Raw genomic sequence first — 10,072 nt, forward strand, 5'->3', positions numbered from 1 at the left:
CACAAGGCTTAAATCAGTATAAAGACAACTAAAATAATATAGGCCTAAGCACTTATCGTGCATTATAAGACACCCCGGTCTTATTTCCATGTTTGAATCTAAAGGCTGGACTGCAGAAAAGCCGGCCAGGCTTGGAGCGACTGTTCAAAAAATATTAATTTTTACGATCTGAAATGATGCCATTTTTACACGAAAACTTGTCGATTCAATCTTTCAATTTGTTACTTTGGAAATGTCATATTGCACAGAATGTAGGCCTGTTTCAGCGCCGAATCTAACTTTAAATCGCCATGCTTCATTTGACTTAAATGGGTAATTTATGCACAAATCCATTATACGCAAATAGAAGTGCACTGAATTCCCATGCTATAAAGAGCACTTCAACACTATACTATAACTAGTTAAGTAAAACATATTCGAATGAAACAATACAACAAATGTTGCATTCACTATCAAAACGTTTTGACTAATATTGAAATACTGCCTGTTCAAATGTACCGTTTAAACCATTAGTGTAAGAATTTTTTTTTTAGGCCATTCAAGAAGAAGCCCTTTTTAAAATATTTAATATATATATATATATGTCTGAAAAAATGCCTCCAATAGCAAAGGAACAAAGTAAATCGCACAAATATTATATTTGGCATTTCAATAGTCACTTCAACTTGATGTTAGTGTTTTTATTATATTAAAGTAACCACTTTAGCTGCACTATAACGTTTTTACCTACAAGAACAAATACAGTAATACAACTTAAGTGTTTTGGAAGTGAAGTATTGTTATAATGGCTTATTCTCAGTGATATTCTCACATTGGGCACCATGCCCTGCTGTGTATATGTTAGCGTTTCTGTGTGTGACTATGTATGTATGGAGCTGTGTTATCTCACGAGGTGACCACTCTCTGAACTCCAGTGAAATTCCCTTGTATGAGCAGAGCACAGGGGCAGCAGGCCCAGTCGCTCCACACTGCAGCGGAGGGACCACACATTAGCATGCTGATGACGTGAGCCGGGGCGCAGCACCTCTATGGGGCTGGGATTCCTGCTGGGGCTCCACAGCTGTTCCCCGGCCTGGGCTGGATGACAGCTCCATAAAAAGCTTGCCTGGGTTCTGGTCTGGAGAAGCAGACATGCTATGTGCTTGTCCCTCAGCCTAAAGAGTCTTGTCCCAGAGTCTAAACTACTCTGAACTGTAGGACACCTCTTTGGCCAAGCCAAGCACAGCAGCTATAAGTCACTGTGTTAGGCCTACCAGATGCACACAGGTCGTCACAGGGTTAGGGCACTGCAGGTAGCTGCAGATAGAACCTCAAACGGTGACCAAGCTAGGTTCAAATATCTAAACCATCAGACATGTCATGCCAGCCATAATGTTTACCTGCTGGGGTTAGACAAGATATCTTTAGCAATAAATAGCTCAGAGGTTACATCCAGTATACTACAGCTAGTCCTCTTAACTCTGCTCCCCAAAATAACACCCTCAGACAGACTAAAAGAACATGACAGGCCCTCTGGTAGGCTATACCATGTGTTATGCCACAAGCTACCCACTAGCAAGAGGAGTGCTGAAAAACAGTCCAATATTGACAAAAGACATAAACAAGGTCCTATGAGAGGCTTGGACACTTGATGAAGGGTTAACACACCAGCTCACCATCCATCTTAGTATACTATTTTCCTAATCCGTTTTAGCTTTAGGTTAATATTTTCTCCAGATTGTTCGTCAGTAGGATCATTTACAATAGGAACACACAGTACTGTCAGACTAGCGGTGTGTGGTGTGTGCACAGATCATCATTTGACAGTCATAGGTTGATTAGTCCTGAGTTTTGAGTTATAAAGAAGACAAAATGGTTAAAACTATGAACTCAAAGTATGGTTTATTTAGTACACAAAATATCCTGTGAATTCCGATGGCATTACATGTAGGGCATTAAACATTGCCCCTGCACAAAGAGACTAACAGGGAAACCTCCAACCTCTCCTTCCTTTGTGACTGACAGACAGGCCTGCCAGTGTGGATGAAACTTCTGTATAAGAACATTTCAAACGTAAATGGGGTTACGTGTTATCAATACCAACACTAAAAACCATAACGACAAACCAAACTCTGCTTAAGGCATTAAACATATTTTCACACTTCACATTGGTACAGTGAAGGTAGCATCCTTCCCTTTCATGAAACACAGCCTTTTCTTTCTGCTGGCTTGGCTTCTGTTACGGAGATGGACGTATAATCAGGCAGTTACTCGTTATGGTTGAGCTCCTGCTTGGGGGAATCTGCCTCTGGTTCACTCGTACTCTCTCTACTTTCTCTAGCTGTATTTTTGGGGCCTGTATTTGGTCTGGGCCTCCGGTTGCTTGGACCTGGCCTCCTGCCTCCCCTCTGGCTCTTGGCCAGCTCAGCCTGCAGGTCGTGGCCGTTCAGGGAGAGCCCCTCCAGGGCGGCCAGGGCCTGGTCTGCAGCCTGGGGGTCTAAGTAGTCCAGGAAGGCCCGGTGCTGAGCACCCTGCCACGTGAGACGGATGGGGGCTGCCTCCCTCTCCCGGAGAGCAGTCTTCAGCTCGCTGACACGCAGCCCGGCAGGGATGCCCCCCAGATACACTGTGGTCACAGTCAGGGGGGGCCTGCGCTCACGGGGCTCGCCACCTTCCTCCCTGCCCTCTTGCCTGACCCCATCCCTGTCCACCTCCCTTCCCCTCCCCCTGGCCCCCTCCCGGCCTCCTCCTCTGCCTCTCCCCCTACTTCCATCTCTGCCCCCCTCACGGAAGCCCCCATTGCGGAATCCCCTGACCCTCCTACCCCCTCTCTGCCTCCTTCCTGGCCTCCCTCCCCATCACCATCCCTACCCCCTCTCTGTCCCCCTCCCTCCTCACTCTTGGTGGGCGTCGTCTGGGTTTCTGCTCAGTCTCCTCTCTGGACTCCCCATTGGGGTCCCTCTCAGAGTCCTCTTGGGTGTCCCGTCTAGGCCTGCGCCTGGGCTCACGCCGGGGTCTATCACCCTCTGACCTGGGCTCTCTGTCCCTCCGGGGCTCCCTCCTGGCCCTCTCCCTGGGCTGCGGGGGAGGGTGGGTCCCCAGGGTCACGTCCTTCCCTTGCTCCTCCTCCAAGGCCCGGAGCTTCTTCAGCACGGGGATCTTCTCCAGCATCTCAGCGTTCAGCTGCAGGTATACAACAGGACAGGCTCAGGACCACTAAGGTCATATCACAGCAGGGCTGCTCAAGGTCAGCAAAGGCACTGGGTTAAGGGCAGCCCAGCTCTGGGTCATGCCAAGAATGGGGTTTAGTAAAGTGATGGGGTATAAACAATCAAGAAAGCTGATGTTTGGTGCCTGCTCATGCTGTTTTAGGTGACCATGCAAATGTTCAGTGCATGCTAGATTGCACGACTAGACTACTCGACAAACCTCAAAGGGCACAACAACCAACACAACAGTACTCCATAACAACACATCCATGCTTACAGTACATGAATGCAGAGGAAACAGACTGACAGAGTCTTCAGGAGTGCTGATAACCTCTCTGACCGCATCATCTTTATTGTGGGGGGGATATTCCACTTCCCTAGTAAAGCTATATAAAGACAGCTCTCTAATTTCCCAGGGCAGAGCATGTCTGCTAAGGCTGTGATGGCGACTGCTCCTGTACAGGATATAATGTGCTATTGTTTTTACCTTGGCCCGGGTGCCCTCTCTTTAACTGGGCCTTGCACAGCCAGGCTGGCCCAGTGGAGGCCTTTGATGAACAGACAAGGCCTTCCTGTCTACGAGGTCAGCATGGGTCCTCAGGACGGGCATGGCTGTCTTAAGGGACCCCAGAGGTAGCGTGCGTGTGTGTGTGTGTAATGGATATACTTCTACGGGAAGGTGAGCAAACAAAACTCAAGCAACACGGTTTGAGGTGCAGCCAAAAGTCACTGGAAAACTACAGAAGATTGGCGCAACTTTGGCCTCATTTTAAAAACTGTTTTCTAGCTCAAATCATTGAGGTTTCAGCCACTCAGCAACATACAGAAATTAATAGCAGTCATATGAGTAAAACCAGCAGCTGTAGCTAGCAGCAGCAACAGTAGTTCGAACAACTGCATAGGCAATGGAACGAATCATATTGAACGACAGTAAACTGGGTGAGATTTAGTGTTGTACCTTAGTCCAGATGATGCCCTGGGACTTGGGGCGTTGGCAGTCTGTCTTGATGACTCTGGTCGGGGTGAGGATGTAGTCCACAGTGATATCATGGCTCTCAATCAGATCCTCTGGGATGTCAACAACCTGCAGAAATACACAGACATCAAGCACAGATACACATGGCAAAATAATAGGAATCTGGAACATAAAGCAACACTTATTCAGGGTAAGACCAAACACAGTGTGTGACTTCATGTTGTGGGATAACAGGCTAACCTGGCAGTCATGGACGATGGTAACCACCACAGTGGATTCCGGTCACAGCCCCCATGCAGAGCATCATGGCATACTCCATGTCAGCAAAACCCTCTCCTTTACCTATCCGGTAACCTGAGGAGAAAGGATAGATGAGATTAATCCTAACAGTATGGGTGTTGGTGCTGAGCCAGAACTTTCCTGGACCAGGGTAGGTGTCCACTGCCCACAGAGTTCTTTCTGCGGGCTCTCACCTTTTTCAGACACGGCCACAGAGCCAACCACCAGAAGATCCACCTGAACCTTGGAATCCAGACCCACAGGGACACTGAACTCCTTCACTCCCTGGTGAAGAAACAAAGAAAAGGAAGACAGAAAAAGGAAGAAAGAAAGAAAAGGTGAGAACAGGTGCACCAGATCACAAGAAACATTGGATTCAAACATTTTATGTTTGAAACCCGACACTCCAACTAATCTGGGAACAAAGCATTTGATCTTCTATGGTGAATTCACCAAGTTGTACAGAGTGACAGCATGTTCATGGGGATAATGAATGGGAAGTGATGAATGAAGGAGGTAAAGTGAGATGTTGAATCCATGTGCGCTGGGGCTGGATGGAGAGGGATATGTTAGGCGGCGTCGGGATGGGTGTTGGGGGAGAAGTAGTGTTGAGCGATTAGTGCTTTTTGAGGTTTGTTCAGTTTATTACTGCAATTTTTTATAAACATGAAATGCACTACCCATTATGTGCGTTGAATGCTGTAACAGAACACAACTACTAAAAGTCCCATGATGGTTGTGACTGCTTTTCACTTATTAACATGACTTTACTTTAATATTGCAGCTGTGTGTACTACATTTGTTTTATTTGATGCCTTTATTATTAAATTCCAAGTCATCATCTCATCTCTATAGAGCTGCTGCCTATGCCGTCTGTCAAAATCATTATCTCAGCAGGTCTTCAAAGTAAATAAAGCACGAAGCAACTGCTCTCTATGTATCCCTTACTAGTCGCGCATTCTTCTCTCTCTTACATAGCAGGCGTAAGAATCAGACCGGACAAGTAGACGCACAACGGATTATGTTCATTGTATTTAACTATCATGTTCTGTACTAAACTATTTAGAACTTTGGCCTGTTGGAAACTACAACGTTGCACAGTTTGGGCTGGATCTGATTTATCTCTAGAGAAACTGCAGCGCAATGAGCTCACAGAATAAAAAAACAGAACAATATTGAATTCAAATAATTGAACTGAAGTCAATTAGTTGTTTAAAAAAATAAAATAAAACATTTCATTTAATTGCTCGGCACTAGTGAGAAGGGACTGACTCGCCTGCGAGGTGGAGCACACTCTCAGTTCTTCTTTGCTTGCTCCCTCAGGCGGGACAATCTTGTTGAAGAGTCCTGTGCGAAGGCGAGGGGTCGGCACCAGCAGGGTTTTCCTCGCCTGAAGCCAGAGTTTAGTAAGATAAGAGAATATAAACCATAGACAGATGAGTAAAGGGCTTCTAATACAAATAACCTAATGCCAGCACTCCATGGTTATGATCTGGTGATGAGACAACACTACTGAACCAATGGCCCAGGCTCATGGTGGCCTGTGACCCAGGGCTACCTGCAGCACGGCCAGCCTCGCCCCCTCCAGCGGCTTGTCAGGGTCCACCTTCACCTCGTCAGTCTCATTGAATACCTGCAGCTCCGACACCTTGGCGCAGGCAGTGTGGGCACCCTGGGGGCAGAGAGGGGGAGAGGGGGTAAGGAGAGAGGATGTGAGTGCACACTTACATCCAGGGTGATGTAGCGTGCCTGCTGCTGGGGTCGGTCCGGGTTCACTTTGACCGTCTGGCTGGACTTGAACTCCTGCAGGGCTGAGAGACGGTCACAGGCCGGGACCGCACCCTGACCGCATAGACAACCACATACAGCAAGACAAGCACGCATCCACACACACACAAAGTATAAGGGGTTCAAAAGCATGTGTCAAAAATAGGTTTTCTGAAAATAGAGATTTTACCACAGGTCAAAGACAAAAGGTACTATGATAGCTACTAGCTTACAATATGACATATCTAATAAGGTTGTTAGGCTAGCTATAGCCTGAAGAACCCAAGTTTAATTGCATAGAATTCTACTTCGGCAGAAATGAGCGTTTGGATCAGGAAAGCTTCCTCTCACCACCTCTACATACCGGTTGTCTGTGTGGTTGGTCCTTTGCAGGTAGGAATGTGAGACAAAACATCTACAGAGTAGCGTTATCACCCTGACCTTCAGTGTGCTAGTCGTCTGTATATCGTTTGTATTTTCAATACTGATGCAATTTGCCCGTGGCAAAACACTTGTACAATATGGCAGAGCGTAACCAACGACAAACACTTACAGATAATTGTGAGAAAACATGCCTTGACTGAAGGTCTGGCAAATAGGTCTGGCAGCACAACCGATTAGTAAACATACTGAAAATGTAGAAATTATGTGACTAAACTGAATAAAAAGGAACAATACTATGAAATAAAAGATAAACAACATAAAGAATGATAGTAAAAAGCTTTGGAGCACCTTAAATTACATTAAGCAAAAAGGCACACTTGGCTCCATCATTCATTGAAGCAGATGGCTCATTCATTACAAAACCCACTGATATTGCCAACTACTTTTTAAAAATTTTCATTGGCAAGATTAGCAAACGCTACACATCCAAGTATAACTGACCAAATTATGAAAGACAAGCATTGTAATTTTGAATTCGGCAAAGTGAGTGTGGAAGAGTTCAAAAAATTGTTGTCTATCAACAATGACAAGCCACGAGGCCTGACAACTTGGATGGAAAATTACTGAGGATAATAGTGGACAATATTGCCACTCCTATTTGCCATATCTTCAATCTAAGCCTACTAGAAAGTGTGTGCCCTCAGGCCTGGACAGAAGCAAAAGTCAGTAAAGCCCCCATTACTTGCTCAAATAGCTGACCAATCAGCCTTTTACCAACCCTTAGTTAACTTTGGAAAAATTGTTTGACCAGATACAATGCTATTTTACAGGAAACAATTGACAACAGACTTTCAGCATGATTATAGAGAATTACATTCAACAAGCACAGCACTTACACAAATGACAGATGATTGGCTGAGAAGAAATGATAAAAAGATTGTGGGACTGTTTTGTTAGACTTCAGTGTAGCTTTTTACAATATCGATCAGTCTGCTGCCAGAAAAACATATGTGCATATACAGTTCAGCTACTGAAATGACTGCAACACTGAGAGAGCTGTGGTTAGTTTCAGAATGGGTAGAAAGGAATTAGTTAGTCCTAAACATTTCAAAAAACTAAAAGCATTGAATTTGGGACAAAAAAATAAACCACATCTATACCTTGTAATGAATAATATGGAAATTGAGCAAGTTGAACTTACTAAACTGCTTGGAGTTACCCTGGATTGTAAACTGTCATGGTCAAAACATATTGATACAACAGTAGCTAAGATGGGGAGAAGTCTATCCATACTAAAGCTCTTCTCTGCCTTCTTAACAGCACTATCAAAAAGGCAGGTCCTACAGGACCTCATTTTGTCGCACTTAAGACTACTGTTCAGTCGTGTGGTCAGGTGACAATTGGCTCAGAACAGGGCAGCAAGGATGGCCCTTAAATGTACACGGAGAGCTAACATTAATAACATGCATGTCAATCTCATGGCTCAAATTAGAGAGATTGGCTTCCACACTATTTGTTTTTGTAATAAGTGTTGACAAGCTGAATGCACCAAGCTGTCTGTTTAAACTACTAGCACACAGCTCAGACACACATGCCTACCCCACAAGACATGCCACCAGGGGGCTCTTCACAATCCCCATGTCCAGAACAGACTATTGGAGGCACACAGTACTACATAGAGCCATGACTACATGAAACTCTATTCCACATTAGGTAACTGATGCAAGCAGCAGAATAAGATTTTTAAAAAGATCAAAATACACCTTATGAAACAGTGGGTACTGTGAAGACACACACACACTACACACACATACATTGTAATAATGTTGTATGTGGTACTATACATTCTGTATTTTAGATATGTAGTGGCGTAATAATGTTATATAAAACCCTCTTAGGCCTCACCCCCCCCCATATCTGAGATATCTACTGCAGCCCTCATCCTCCACATACACCTGTTCTGCCAGTCACATTCTGTTAAAAGTCCCCAAAGCACAGACATCCCTGGGTCACTCCTCTTTTCAGTTCCCTGCAGCTAGCGACTGGAACGAGCTGCAACAAACACTCAATCTCTTCATTCAAAGACTCAATCATGGACACTCTTACTGACAGTTGTGGTTGCTTTGTGTGATGTATTGTCTCAACTACTTGCCTTTTTTTTGCTGTTGTCTGTGCCAAATAATGTTTGTACCCTGTTTCATGCTGCTACCATGATGTGTTGCTAACATGTGTTATCATAGGATGGCAGCAACACGTCTTAGGTCTCTCATTATGTAGTGTCGTCTCTCTTGTCGTGATGTGTTTTGTCCTAATATATATATATATATTTGTTTTTATCCCAGCCGCCATCCCCGCAGGCCTTTTGCCAGGCCATCATTGTAAATAAGAATTTGTTCTTCACTGACTTGCCTAGATAAAAAAAAAATATTTTTTTTTTAAATATGATGTACTGAGTTAATGTTTTGTGTGTGATGTAAGTGCTTTAATGTGTTTTGACCCCAGGAAGAGTAACTGCTGCCTTGGCAGAAGCTAATGGGGATCCCTCATAAATACAAAACGCATTCGGTTACATTCGGCTATTGTTAACATATTGTGCAAAAAGTCGGGTAAACAACACTTTTCTGTTGATACCTGATCTCAACCTCCTACAGCCAAAAGGACCAACAGCATGTACAACCGGTAAAGTGTAAGTATTATTTTCTTCAACATTGTCTTGCAGAGACTACGGAGTCTTTTCTACAGCTACTTTCAGACTGGTGTCATTGAGTAACCATGGTAGCAGTCTGATGTTTAGGTAAGGCTAGCTAGAGACATGTATTAGTGCTGACCAATGGCTGTGGAGAGTGCACAATGAACATTTTACAATACTTTTCAAAATGGCTATATGAGACCTTACCAGCAGCACATGCAAAATATACATTTAAACTACAGACAAACATGGTTTCAAACTTTATATTTTGACAAACACTAAGAGGGTTAGCTTTAAGAATAATTCAATCAAATTGCAGTACACTGAACCTCCAGAAATGCCCTACCTTAAAATTGGGGATTCTGTTGTGCACAGGCCTTGGAAAGTTTGCAAGATTCTTAGCTTCAATGTAATCCCAAACTTTCTCTCGGATGTCCCATTTCGTGGCCCCTAAACAGAAAACAATTCACATGCTTGATGAAATGACAGTTTTGAAGAAAGGGTCATGTAAATCCCAACTTCATAACGGCAACTGCTAGGCTACCATCCATTGGCATGCGTTAGCATGTGACTTTTCGCTAAACACGCAGCAATCATTTACCGGGATTAATCGTAATAGCGGCCTCCATTGTCCTCTCGTCGAAGATGTAGAAAATTCTCACAAATAACTGACGATTAGTCAAACTATCACAAAGTGACCACAGATTGATTTGCGCACGTGGGAGTTCTGTAACATTGTAGCAACAGCTGCTTGTCAGGGATGATTTTTTCTGTATGGTAGCTCGGAAA

At 44.3% G+C, this 10,072-nt stretch overlaps 1 pseudogene across 1 annotated transcript; it reads right to left on the bottom strand.

Annotated features, from left to right (window-relative positions):
* Window positions 1-1,855: 1,855 nt before the first annotated feature.
* LOC124033689 lies at window positions 1,856-10,072 on the bottom strand (annotated as a pseudogene). The gene is made up of 8 exons (XR_006838436.1): window positions 9,885-10,072; window positions 9,630-9,733; window positions 6,002-6,115; window positions 5,720-5,833; window positions 4,638-4,728; window positions 4,405-4,518; window positions 4,147-4,272; window positions 1,856-3,162 (listed from the first exon to the last, which is right to left on the bottom strand). The product of XR_006838436.1 is annotated as a methenyltetrahydrofolate synthase domain-containing protein-like (transcript).

The sequence above is a fragment of the Oncorhynchus gorbuscha genome, linkage group LG04 (assembly GCF_021184085.1).
Source record: "Oncorhynchus gorbuscha isolate QuinsamMale2020 ecotype Even-year linkage group LG04, OgorEven_v1.0, whole genome shotgun sequence".
Taxonomy (NCBI): domain Eukaryota; kingdom Metazoa; phylum Chordata; class Actinopteri; order Salmoniformes; family Salmonidae; genus Oncorhynchus; species Oncorhynchus gorbuscha.